The following is a 13,720-nucleotide window of genomic DNA, read 5'->3' on the forward strand; positions in this document are numbered from 1 at the left end:
AGCCCATCTTCGCAGGTATAATGTGATCGAATATGAAATGTCACACAAAATAGAATAAATATGACATTTAAAAAAAAAAAACCTACTGAAAGTCTCCAGTGGGAAAGTAAGTAGTGATTGTTTCTCAGGTCTGAATGTGTTTACGTGCAAGTAAGATAGGAGGTTGGGTTTTTTCCTAAGATGTTTGAAACCTCTCAGGAAAAGGATGTCTTTCTACATGGCAACCAAGTGTATTCAACATATAATATATTAAAAAAATTGTATTTTTGTGTTGCCTCAAGACTCACCTTCACTGAATGTGGAATTGTCATGTGGAAAATGAGAAGTTGATCATTCATTAGGGCTGCCAAATAAAATACAGGGCATCTAGGCAGCATTGGAGATGTATTTATGCTAATAATTATTACAGGTTGAGTACCCTTAATCTGAAAATTCAAAATCTGAAATGGTCCAAAATCCAAACTTTTTCGAGTACCAATGTGACACTCCAAGGAAATGCTCATTGGAACATTTCAGATTTGGGATTTTGGGATAGGGATGCTGAACTGTAAGTATAATGCAAATATTCCAAAATTAAAAAAAAATCCTAAACACTTCTGGTCCCTAGCATTAACTAGGTGTTCTGTGTTTTTATTTGCTAAATCTGCCAACCCTACCGTCCATGCGTTCTAAGTAGATACAGCATCAGCCGTATCAGGAACCGAGTGCATCATGGGAGTTCTTGCCCCTCTCAAGCACTTCTCTGTTCCCCTCCCAGAGGGGAGAGAAGTGAGTGATGTAAGTCTGAAGTTTTTCTTTGAGCTGTAAATGATCATTTTCAGCTATAAATCTATCTCTGGCCTTTTCTTCCTTGTTCCTATTCTCCATAGTTTTTATTTTTGAAGGTTGGAGTTATTGCCTTATTTCTCTCACAATTCTTAGTACAGTTTCTTTATGTCTCCAGACACTCTGTATACCTCTCCATCTCAAATATTCGCCATGGGAACATATCTCTATTTGCATAATGGATGTTGATACAAGGCCATCATATACCTAATTACATAATAAAAGTCAGTGGAAAATGGTATTGATGCACAAAACTTATTTTATAGGCAAACTCACAGAAGTACATCCTATCCCCATGAACTGGAAAGAAATACTTATTACTTGATAATATCATCAGGGAATGATGTCTGTACTAGGATTTACTACGCAATTAGTTAGTGATGATCCTTATCATGCAGTGTTGGTTTGATTTTTCGCAACATGGATAAAAAAAAGTGGGAAAATCTTTTACTTCAAACGTGTTTGCTTTATTACAAAGTCATGAGAAAACACTAGGAGACAGTTTGGGGCCTGGTATTAAGAGGGCTTATCTCACAACTTAAGGTGAAGAGTGTAGTGCAGTCCCCTGCAGATGACATCATATCCTGCTCTTGGCTTCTGTTTGTTCCACTCTCCTGCCTGGACCACAGTTCCTCTACCTCTCTTTTGAACAAATGAGTCAAAAGCTGTTTAACAATATAACGAGCTGCCTCTTAAAGTAAGAATTCCTGGAGGCTGAAAAGACAAGCTGGCTAATCTATCATCAGAGATAACATGACAAATATTTGGTCATTAATTGGAAAGTTTTCCTTGGTTTTCTTTTAAAGCCCTTTCTTAGTCAAGACTCTCAGAATTCTGTATTCTATGTAACTTTGCTCATAATCAGACCACTAAGATGCTTATTACAAGAAAAATAAACCATTGCCTAGAAATCATAAAGGAAAATAATAAGTTAGCATTTATATAAATTATAAACTCCATACGGAAAATAAAATGCACTAATAAATAAATATGAAGTAAATAAATATGAAGTAAATAAATGAAAGGAAAAATGACAAAACAGAAAGAAATATTTGTAATATGAATCACAAAACAAATTTCCTTAATTTACAAAGAGCCCACAGAAAGAAATAAGAAAAAAAAAAATGAACAACCCAATAGAATAAAGGGCAAAGGATATGAAAAAACAGTTCAGAAAGGAATGCAAATGACCAATAAACATATGAAAAGATGCGAAACCTCATTCATAATTAAAGAAATTCAAATCAAATACAATGAGGAGAAACCTATCAAACTGACAAATTAAAAGTTTGATAATAACAGGGACCTGTGAGGTGTATGGAAAGGACATTATCATACACTACTGCTAGGTGTGCAAATCATCCTTTCTGAGGATAATTTGGCAATATCTATCAAAATTATATTGCTGCTATTCTTTTGACCCCATAATTCTACTCCCAGGAATTTTCTTCACTAATGTGATGCCCTGTGTATCAAAATATATGTTCAAGAATGTTCAGTGAATTGTTTGTAATTAAAAACAAAACAAAACTGGAAAATGATTTGTCAACAGGAAACTGGGCAAAAAAAATAAACTATTTGTGCAATGCAGTTGGATAAAAACAGCTATGGAGTAGGTCTGTGTATATTACTAACTAAAAAGAGTAGAAGGAAGGATGGAGCATATATTGTGATCCGTTTTGTTTAAATATAAAGAAAAAGTGCACACACACACAAAGGGGGATTCATTTTTCTACTAAAACTTATTCAGTGTCTACAATGTTCCAAGCACGTTTTTAGGTGCTGGCACTGCAATGGTGAACAAATTTCTCTCTCATCATCTTGTTTTAATTTACTTTAATCTAACTTACCACTACCTAAATCAATCTTACTTACCGTTATGTATTTCTTGTTTTCTGTCAGTCTTTGTCTGCTGGAGTGTCAACTTGATCAGAGCAGGGACTTTGTATTGCCCACCACTCTGTCCCCAGCACTGGGGTAGGGAGCCACAGAGGATCCCTGGGAATCCCTGATGGGAATGCCAGTCCCATCAGGACCAGAGTGAAGTAGGTTCAGGCAGAAAGAAGACAACTACAAAATCCCCAGGAGGGCAGGAACACAGGTGGTGAATTGGAGAGCTGGGCGCCAGAGAAAGTGGAGGAGAGAAGCAAGAGGAGACAAGGGTAGGCAGCAGACAGGTGGGCAGAGGCTGCGGTGGGGAGTTGGCCTCAGTCTTTAAGTTTCATATGGTTTTAAGCAGGGGAGTGATTGATCTGATTTGTACTTTCCGAAGCCCTTCCAGGTACCTTGGGAGGGATTCACTGAAGAAGGCAGGAGGTAGCAGAGAGAGCAATAAGAGCATATGGCAGGGGTCCCTGCAAGAGATGCTGGCAAGCTGGGGAGAGCTTCCCAGAGGATGCAACAAGTCAGCGATTTGGAAGAACAGAGAGCAGTTAGTTACTTGCAGATGGAGGAGGAGCTAGTCAATCCAGACAGAGAAAGCTACATGCTTCTAGCTCTGGGATACGAAGCATCACTGCAATGTAGTTGGGAACTCTTGCTGCGTGGCATGACAATATGGCTGTGGAGAGTAGCAACTGAGGTCACAGCAGAAGGTCACAAAGAGTGGTGTGTATATAGTTTATGCTTAACAAGTGCTTTTTTGGTAGGTGAATAGAAAGTGATATATTTGGGGAAAAACTGTGAATAAATGAATATACTTTGGGAGAGTATAGTTCTACCTCTAGGGCAGACATGTGGTGCAGAGGATTTAACAAGACAGGATTTTTGAAGAACTTATAATTCAATATTAGCAAAGACAGAAATGTAGGACTTGACCTTCCTTTAAGTTCATTCTGTGCTTGGCCACTGTGATGTCCTTGGAGACCCTAAGTTACCATTTCCATTCCCCATCCCCTCCCCAAGTAGATTACACTGTTGACTACAGTGAGCTCTGAACGTAGCTGATACTGGAATCATCTTTTTTCCCCAAATACATATCCCCTGGCATCACTCTAACCTACTGAATTGAAGCAATCTGGTGGAACCCTAGGAATCTGTATTTTTATTTTTATTTACTTTATTTCAAAATATTAAAGAGGAAAAAGTGTTTTTGTTACATGGATGAGTTGTATAATGCTGAAGTCAGGGCTTTTAGTGTGCCTGTCACCAGAATAGTGTGCATTATACCCAACAGGTAACTTTTTTATTCTGCACCTCCCTTCCACCCTCCTCCTTCCTTAGTTTCCAATGTCCTTTACACCCCTGTATGACCATGTGTACCCACCCTTTATATTATAGTAGCATTTCTGTTATATATACTAGTAACAGTCAAGCTGAAAGTCAAATCAAGACCTCAATACCATTCACAATAGCTACAAAGAAAATAAAATACCTAGGAATATACTTAACCAAGGAGGTGAAGGATCTCTACAAGGAGAACTACAAAACACTGATGAAAGAAACCCCTGACACTGACAAATGGGAAAACATCCCATGCTCATGGAAGAATCAACATGGTTGTTAATGAATGTCCGTACTGCCGAAAGTGATTTACAGATTCACTGAAATTCCCATCAAAATACCAATGTCATTTTCACAGATCTAGAAAAAATAATCCTAAGCTTTATGTGGAACAGAAAAAGAGCCTGAATAATTAAAGAAAGCTTAAGCAAAAAGAACAAATCTGGAGGCATCACATTACCTGACTTCAAATTACACTTCAAGGCTATGGTAATCAAAACAGCATGGTACTAGTGTAAAAGTAGAGACATAGACCAATGGAACAGAATAGAGAACCCAGAAATAAAAACATATTGCTACAACCAATTGATATTAAACAAAGCAGACAAAAACATACTCTGGGAAAGTATGCCCATTTCGATAAATAGTGCTTGGAAATTGGATAGCCACATGCGGAAGAATGAAACAGGAGTTCTATCTCTTGCCATATTCAAAAATTAACTCAAGATGGAGCAAAGACTCAAATATAAGACCTGAAACCCTAAAAATTCTAGAAGAGAAAATGGGAAAACTGTTCTGGCATCAGCCTAGGCAAAGAATTTATGATTAAGACTCTAAAGGCAAATATAACAACAACAAAAGTAAATAAAAGGGACTTAATTAAATTTAAAAACTTCTGCATAGCAAGGTTTGCAAAGAATCTGTATTTTTTAAAGCTCCACAAGTGAGTCTAATGTAGGCGCCCAGGCCTCTGGGAACCACCTATTGGCAATACAGTGGCAGTTTTTAGACCCATCCTGGAATGGGTGTGATAACTCCTCTAAGAAAAACTCTTTTTTTCACAACCACATATTATGCAAAATAACACCCCGATGTGCAATAATAATAATAATAATATACTTTCTTCTGTGGCCAATTTGCAACAGAGAGAGTACAGGCCATTGGCCAACAGGGTCTGTTGTCACGCAGGTGGGTTCAAATATCTGGAGCCCACTCCCTGCTTCTCCGCTCTGCCTCACCCTGGAATTACAGCTCTGCTTCCTAAAAGGCCAGAGCAGGTTGTGGAGGGACGACTGATTCTGATTCTCAGGGCTGATGTTTTCTTTCATACATATTAACTCCTTTGAAAATAAAGGTTCTTAATGTAACTGGCAACTTGGATTATTTTTTCTTAATTGTGGCAAATACAGTAATTATTAGTTCATTACTGAAACATTGGCTACTTGCAGAGTTGAGTGGCCCTGGTTAAAGGACCATGGGTAAGCCTGCCTATGGGATCCATGGCATCTGACCCATCTATAAGTCCAGCCCCACGTACAGGACCCATCATTCATCCAAGATACTGGTTGCCCTGCCAGGGCTCAGATAATGGTGCAGAAAATCGTTGTACATTCCCACTCAGGGCCCAAAAAGGTTCAGAGCTTCTGAAAGGTTCATCCCTGCAAAGGGGACAGAGAAGTCCTTTTGCCCTAATGTCGGCCCCTCTGGCCTTTCCTACTTTTCTCCCCATGGGGCCTTTGCTGCCCTACCACAAGTCAGGGATCCCCCTGCTCTGTATTTTGATCTTCTTCCAGGCAAAGCAATGCTGATGTACAGCCAGAGGACACAAAAGACACTAATATTGCTGTGCTGGTGATTTAATCCAGGCACCAGCCTGAAGCCAAATTAAGCCCAACCTCTCTTTGTGTATGGCCTGCGAGCTAAGAATGGATTTTACATTTTACATGCTTAGAAAAAAAATCAAAAGAAAAGAATACTATTTCATGACATGTGAAAGTTATATCCTTCTCCAATTTCAGCGTCCATAAACTAAAGCTTTATTGGAAACACAGCCACACCCATTCATTTATGTATTGTGTGACCTCTGGGAGCTTTTGCTCTACAAATGGAAGATGTGGGTAGTCTTCACAGAGACATTATTGCCTGCAAAGCCTAAAATATTTACTATTTGATCCTTTGATGATTCCTAGTTCAATCTATTCTGATTAGATGGTGTTTATGCAAGAAAATATTTAGATATATATTAAAGCATCATGATATTTTTGCATAATTTCTTTTTACAATGTTTTAGAAGGCTTTCCAGTTTTTAAAGGGCTTTGATAACTCTTTTCTTGCTAAATCTGACCATCTTTTGTGGTGTGTTTCTAATTCTATGACAGACCCAGATCACAGCAGAGAGGTTGGCAAGGGACACACTGATGCTAAAGCAAAGAAACCAAACTGCGGTGCATTCATGCCCCCACGGGATGTGAATGCTGGGCTTCCCAGAAATGCATACCTTTTTCTTCCTGCAAAAGCACATGTTCCCATGCTGACACTAGCCAGAACGAGGAACAATTACAGGGGGTACCTGACACATCCTCTCCTTCTCAAGGAAGCCAGCTGGGATGCAAATTTATGTCAATAATCTTAAGTCTGCTTCATTATGTACAGAAAATAAATCATTCAAACTTTGAGCAGTGTAAGTTATCTGTTGGTGTCCGCTTTGTATGATCACATCATACCACTAAGTCAGAGCAGAAGCTGCAAACTGGGGCTGCAGGGCACCACTCTGGGGCTGCCAGTGTGGTTTGTGCCTGGTTTTATTTTATTTTATTCCACCTCAAAGCTGCAGGGCTTAGCTGAGTGCCCACGCTATGTGTGAGGAAGCTTCTTCAGTCGGGATTTGGTTCACACATTTGGGAAAACTTACTGGAAGGATTTTAATGGACTCCTGACCCTGATAGTTGCTTGTGAAAACAGCAGTTTACAAACACGTTGCCATATTTACTTGCACGTTCACACTTCCCTCCGATTTTCAGAAGAAACCCAGAAGAGAGGCTTTCTCTGTGTCTTCCACCCCCCTCTTGCTACGCTGCTTTCTTCTCTGTTTTAAGAACATTGACCGATCACAGCTGGTGCCAGAACATATGGCTGAGGGACTACTGGCTGTGTGCAATGGAAGTATCGTTGTAGTTCGTGTTTGTTTTAATGAAGGATGTTTCTATGAAGAAAGCACAACAGACTAATTTAGGCGTCGGAGTTCTCCACATCTGGGGAAGGTCTACCAAGTTGACTAGTGCACCCCATCCTACAAGGCATTCTCTCTTCGTAGCTCTCCCAAATCTTAGCAGGGCACATCTGGATTGAGACTTCCTATGGGGTGTGTGCTGCAGGCTCTGGGATGAAGACAAAATCCCTATATGAGAACCGCTTCACTGTTATTCATCATACAGGATCTAGCATCATATGGCCTAGATTTATAGCTTTTATCCTTTGTGCCACAGTGTACTCATCAGCTATGGCTATGTGTGTAGCAGGTACCTACCTTCCAGAGCTGTTGTGTGGATTTCAAGTGCTGATACACTGAGCACACTTAAGACAATGTCAAATGTATAACTGGCATTTAAGGAATACTCAAGAGCTGTGATTATAACTCTGATGTTTTATCACTGCAGGGAGTTCATGGCTTCTTGGTACCTGTTTGAATGGGGAAACAGGACATCTTGTACTAACCTTTTCTTCTTATCTGTCTTCCCCTTTGCAAGATTTCCCTTACTGGTTGATTGGTTGGTTGATTTTTTTCAAGTTGTGGCTAACAACGAGCTTTAGTATATCATAGGTTCTTCTAACACAAATTTGTAACTTAAGGTCCAAGGAACTTCCAGAACGGGCTTCAGCAATCTGTCAGTGCTCCAAAATCTATACCCATTTTTTAATGTTTGTGCATTTCTCTAGGTACAGTACCTACAGTTTTTTGTCAGAGCCCCAAAGAGATGGAGGCCACAAAAAGCATAAAAATTAGTGCCCGAGGGAATGGGGCTGCCATAGTGGCCTAGCTTTTCTCTCTGATGATTTTTAGGTACCAAAATTCTTGAGGCTCAAATAAAACCATGATTGATAAATATAAAGGTCTTTGATTCACATTTTATTCTTTTTCTTTGAGACTCATTTCTTGCACATCTCAGGACTTGTTGTCCTCACTGCCAATATCCTGCTTGAAGCCAAGCCAAGGCCCTGAAAACTCATTTTATTTGCTTGCTTTTTTATGGGAATTACAGGGGGCCTGGTCTAGATAATTACCTAATTCTCACTCTAAAAATAACTAGGGTTTGGGGGCAGTGAAGAATATATGGGGAGTAAACACTTTCATAGTGATCTCTACCCCAAGGAAGGTAGGAAAGAACAAATCGCCTTGGGTTTCTACAGCAGGCATCAGTTTCATGCTTTGTGTATCTACACATGGGCCACTATATGTATATGAGCAACACAACAGTGAATGAGGAATAATCATCAACTTAGCACGGGTCAAACCAGCCTCGTGAACTGTGAATCGTTTCTGAAACTCACCAAGACAAGTCACTGTATCTGCATTTTCCTCCCCAGCTCTGTCTCTCCTGCTGTGTTCTCCTGACCAGACTGATGCAGGGAGTGGAAAATTTCAAACTGAAGAGGTTCTTTTTATTTCTTGCCCCTGCAGTGCTGAGTTTTACCAAAAAAAGTCTAAAAAAAAAAAAGTATTCTTTCTTTCCACAGCAAAGAAAAATATTAAACTTGTATGACTGTTATAAATATTACATGTTCAGGGCACCAGTACCTGTACGTCTCTACTTTCCAAGGCGAAGTTGGAAGTAACCCTTTTGCTGCTGCTGTTGAATTTTAGACTGGATACCTCCCCAAGGGCAAGGTCACACCTAAATTTTTGTGCGCGTATTTGAGCAAGAAATTTGATAAGAAGACACCAACTATGCTTATTTTGAAGGTCTCAGCAATTAATTGAAGATCATTTTCTGCTTTATAGCCTCTGGGCATAAATCCATGTATGTGTTTTAATTTGTACCTCATCAAATTCTGATGTATAACAACATTATATGCATCTATATTTTGATGTCTTTGATACTCACATGATGCTTCTTTTCAAATAGAATTTTTCCCTCCAAGTACACTTTTTCACCTCTCATGATGAATCAAATGGTGCTACGTTCACACTATGTTTATGATACTTCAGTACTGTACTGTGGTTCTCCGGATGTCACCAATGTCACAGATTCGGCACAATAAGATTACCAGAATATCAAAGAGAAAAGGTCAGGCCCTCAACTTGGTGTGATCACAAACAACATTGGTAATTATCCAGCAGAGAAAAGATGTGAATAAAATAGAACAGGAAGCAGCTTCTCAAAGGATCATTAATTTAATCAGAGACAGGGTCCCCAACACAAAGAATGAAAATCTGTATATGTCAGACACCTAAACCCCATGTTTCTGTTGGTCATCTTCATAAGTAGAAAAGGAGTGAACTTCTCCCTTTCATTTTAGAGTGAGAAAATGGTAGAGTCAGAGATTAGACAATAGAAAACTGCCTCTCTTCTGCAAAGAACACCTGAACGCTGCCAAAGCCAATGGTCCAAGTAGAGATTGATCTCAGAAGCGCTGGCCAGAGTTCTCATTTTTGAAGCTAGATATGGCATTGTTCCTCCTTGCATGAAACAATGGTGTTTGCTCTTCCATCTCTGCCTCCATCTCCTCTCTATCCTGGGTTCTCCCCCTGTGGTCAATTAGTCTATGCTGCTGTCCACCTCTACCTAATCGGCAGCATCTTATAAATGCCTCTAATGGCACACAGTCCTTATTGACAGAATAGCCTATTTCCCTTCAGTACAAAGAGTTTTATGGTAACTGTGAATATTCACATTTGCAAAGCTGCTCTGCACTTTGCGTTATGGTTATTTTTGTAGTTCAGTAGCTACCACAGTTCCATGCACGTGAAAAGCCCTCATTAGCGCTTTGCTGAATAAAATGAAAGGGTAAGTATCACCCTCTCACATAAGAGAGGTAGCATGGTCCAGCTGAAAGAGGAAAGACTTCAGAGCCTTAGAGGTAAGCATCCTTGGATTAGAATCAATGCCCTGCCACCCAGAAGCTGTTGACCTTGGGTGGCCTACCAGACATCTCTCATTTTGGTTTCTTCATCTGTAAGACTTGGATAATGAAGGATACCTTGCAGTTATGAAATAAGACTTAGACATCATTAATGAAAATAAATTGCCTGGAGAATAACAACTGGTTAATAAATGGTGTCGGTGGGGTGCTTATTTTTAAGAAGCATAAGAGGACATCTGAGATGGCTTTCTTGCAACATGGCGGAAACTGTCCATCTGACTCAAGCTTATTGCTTTCTAGACAATTGTAGAATAGTTTTAACTATATGTAAATATTTCTAGAATTCCAATGATGGGGTTTATTTTAAGCTTTTGGAAGTTTGCCCCAGTATAACAAGCTATAGAAGCATAATTCTGTCTCTTTTCCCCATAAATCTCTCGTGTTTCAACTCTCAAGGTGAAGGTTCTAATCAAACTTACTTGATAGGATTTATGGGGTTTTTTTGTTTGTTTGTTTTGCCCTGTTTCCCCCCGCCTGAAGGTTGTCCTTCGGTTTAGAAGGACCAATCTCTGCTCCCAAGATGATCAAAGCGTGTATTAAAAACCATAGATCTTTCAAGTGCCTAATGATCTTTCATTGGAAAACCTTTGCAATGGCTGGTGTGGCATTGTTTATACTACACATCCTTATAGTAAACTCCCCTGCGAGTCAGAGAGTGAGGATACCTCCTTTTTAAAGAGCACTGTGGCCAGTGAAAGTTAGCCCAACCATCTTGCTTTGTCTGATTGGCCAGCTGCAGTTGATTGAGGAAGCACCTGGGTCCCACTGAACATGGGCTGATCCTTTCCACAGCCTCCTTCTGGAGCTGCCTTCTACTGGGATTTTCCCATTAGGGATGGCATTGAGAAGACAGAGCTCTGCAAATAGATTTTCACATTTATGGCTTCAAGGCCTAACTATTCTTAGAAGTTTCTAACGAGACACCATCAATTCCATTAGGTTGTATACTCTACAGTAAGTGATTTAGAGAAACAAGAACATAGAAGCCATTAGCTCTTCAAAATGCATCATAATTCACTTGCAATGCAGGCAAGACTGCATTCCAATAAAAAGCTACTTCGTTTACTATGCCCAGGGGCCTAGGTGCCATCTTCTTTATTCTCACACTAGCCCTAAGTGGAGGAGTTTAGTTCCCCATATTATATATCGGAAAAGTGAGGTAGATTTTGAATTTATAAAAGTCAGACATTTTATAAGTGGGAGAGTCAGGATTTGAACCCAGGTCTGCCAGACTTTTATCTCTTATGCCTAAGAGCTGAGGACACCACGAAGACTCCTGCATAGTACTTAACTTCGGAAAGCTCACAGGCTGTTATGTATTCATGACTATCATGTATGGCCAGATGCAACACCATGACAAAGTTTATGTATGTAAAGGGCTTTGGGAGTCCAAAGGGAGGGTTCGTGGAGGAAGTAGTGTGCCAGCCAGACCCTAAGGAATCAGTAGGAATTTTCCAGTTTTGTGTGCCTTCTGGATATCAGGCAGTTTCAGCTAAGGGTAGACACTGGCAGAAAATTGGGGTGCAGAGGAGGGCATGAGGTTGGGTATTCCCCCACCCTGTGTTTTGTTCGCTGTCTCTAACATCGGCTGCATATCGTCTGCAGTCCGGCTCTCAAGGGAAACAGCTCTTTCCTCCATATCCCAGCTATGATGGGTTCCAGCTCCTACCCGGTGGCCTTGAATCCTGTCTTTCCCCCTCCAGCACCAGGGTTTGTAGCAGCTTCCCACTGTTAGTAATTTCTAGGGTGCCCATTGTCCCCTAGTTGTGGTCTCAGCTCCTCAATCATCTGTGTAACCAATTTCCTGTATTATAGGTATTTCTGCTTGAAATACCTAGGGTGGTTTTTGTTTATTTGACTGGACTCTGGCTGATGCAGAATTCAAAACTATAAAACTGATACATTGTTTTATATTTTTTAAAACCATATTGGAAAGAACACATCAACACCTGAAAATACACACACACACACACACACACACACATATATTAGGAGAGAAGAACTTTTAGGAGCAAAAATAAAAGACAGAGATTCTGATTTTAGGCTACAAGACTCTGTTTGTTCCTGACATCGAGCCTGCAGATTTGGTATTTGGTGTGGAGAACATTACATAGTGTTAACGCTTCATTGAAATTCAGCCCATTCTCTGTTTTGAACACAGATAAATTGGCAAAGCCCCAAGCTAGGTCTCCTGAATGAAACGTTCAAGACTGTGAGAGAAGCAAAGCTACATTACAATTTATTATTATTGTCCGATCTTATATTATAATCTAATATAGTAACAGTAATTACAGCTGGAGAGCAAAATGCCATTTTGTGCTTTTGTAAGTAAGTGAAATAAAAAGGAAAGCAAGAACTTATCATTTCCTGTCTGTCCGTGCATAGACAGTGGCAGCAGTTCCCATGGCTTCTGTCATGCTCTGCTGATTAAGCAGCTTTAGACAGGTGAGTGTCCCTGCAGAGCAAGTGGAGTCTTCTCATTTGCACGGGTGGCTTCCCACCTCTCTGTAGGTGATGGGGAAACATCTCTCCACCTCTGCTCAGAAGGTACCAGAATTTACTTGACGTTCTTTTGTGGACCTAATGAGGAGGTTCTCCTTTCTTTCCACTTTGCTCAGGAGGTGCTAAGATGCCATCCTTATGCTGCTTTCTCCTCCTATTGCCTCTCTTCCTCTTCTTTAAAAAAACACCCACACACCAGATTCATCCAGATCCCAGCCCATGGAGTCAATAGTGAGGAAAATGCCCCACAATGGACTCTGAAATCTACCCCATTAGTCAGCCTAGAGTGTGGTGTCCCCACTGGCTTTTTCTCACCGTGATAGACACTCACACCCCTGTCAGCTGGTCTGTTCCTGTTCACACACATGTTCTCACCAATGTCTAAGGGCTTGTGTAAACTTAAACCTTTATAGACACAACAAGGATTATTAGAGAAGGACGGTATCTATTTTTCAGTGCCATGTGCGAGTGTGTGTGGGTGTGAATGTGCAGTATATAAAGGCCACAATAATATTCCACAAAAATAGTATGTGCATTAACTATCGATCTTTTCTTATAAATGAACTGCTATAACATCTTGTCTGGACCCTCTTTGAAACCTGGTTCTTCTGTCCTCATGGGTTCCATTCTGCACCCTACCCCAACTTACATCCCACAGTGAATCCTGCTCACTGGTCACACACACCATTTGTGACTATCTTGCACACATCGTTATCAGACTTCAGTATGTGCAATTGTTTTATGAATGGGTAGATTAAAGATTAAGAACAAAGATTTTAGGATGAGGCAAACCCAGACTCAAATCCTAGCTCTGCTACCAACCAAACTATGGACCTTAAAAAAGTTATCCTCTTAAGCATCAGTTTCCTCATTTATTAACAATAAATAAATAAATGAAAATAATAGTACCTCCTCAAAGCATTATACAGGTTAAATGAAATCATGGATGCAAAATGCATAGCAAAATGCGCCATGCCTGGGCCATAGTAAAAACTTACTAAATGATAGCCGCTGCTACTAACACTGAGTA

At 40.1% G+C, this 13,720-nt stretch overlaps 1 protein-coding gene across 7 annotated transcripts in view; it reads left to right on the plus strand.

Annotated features, from left to right (window-relative positions):
• The window catches only part of LDB2 (LIM domain binding 2), a 360,760-nt gene that overhangs the window by 189,305 nt on the left and 157,735 nt on the right, over positions 1–13,720 (plus strand). The window lies entirely within an intron of this gene.

This window comes from Eulemur rufifrons, chromosome 19, assembly GCF_041146395.1.
Source record: "Eulemur rufifrons isolate Redbay chromosome 19, OSU_ERuf_1, whole genome shotgun sequence".
Lineage (NCBI taxonomy): Eukaryota > Metazoa > Chordata > Mammalia > Primates > Lemuridae > Eulemur > Eulemur rufifrons.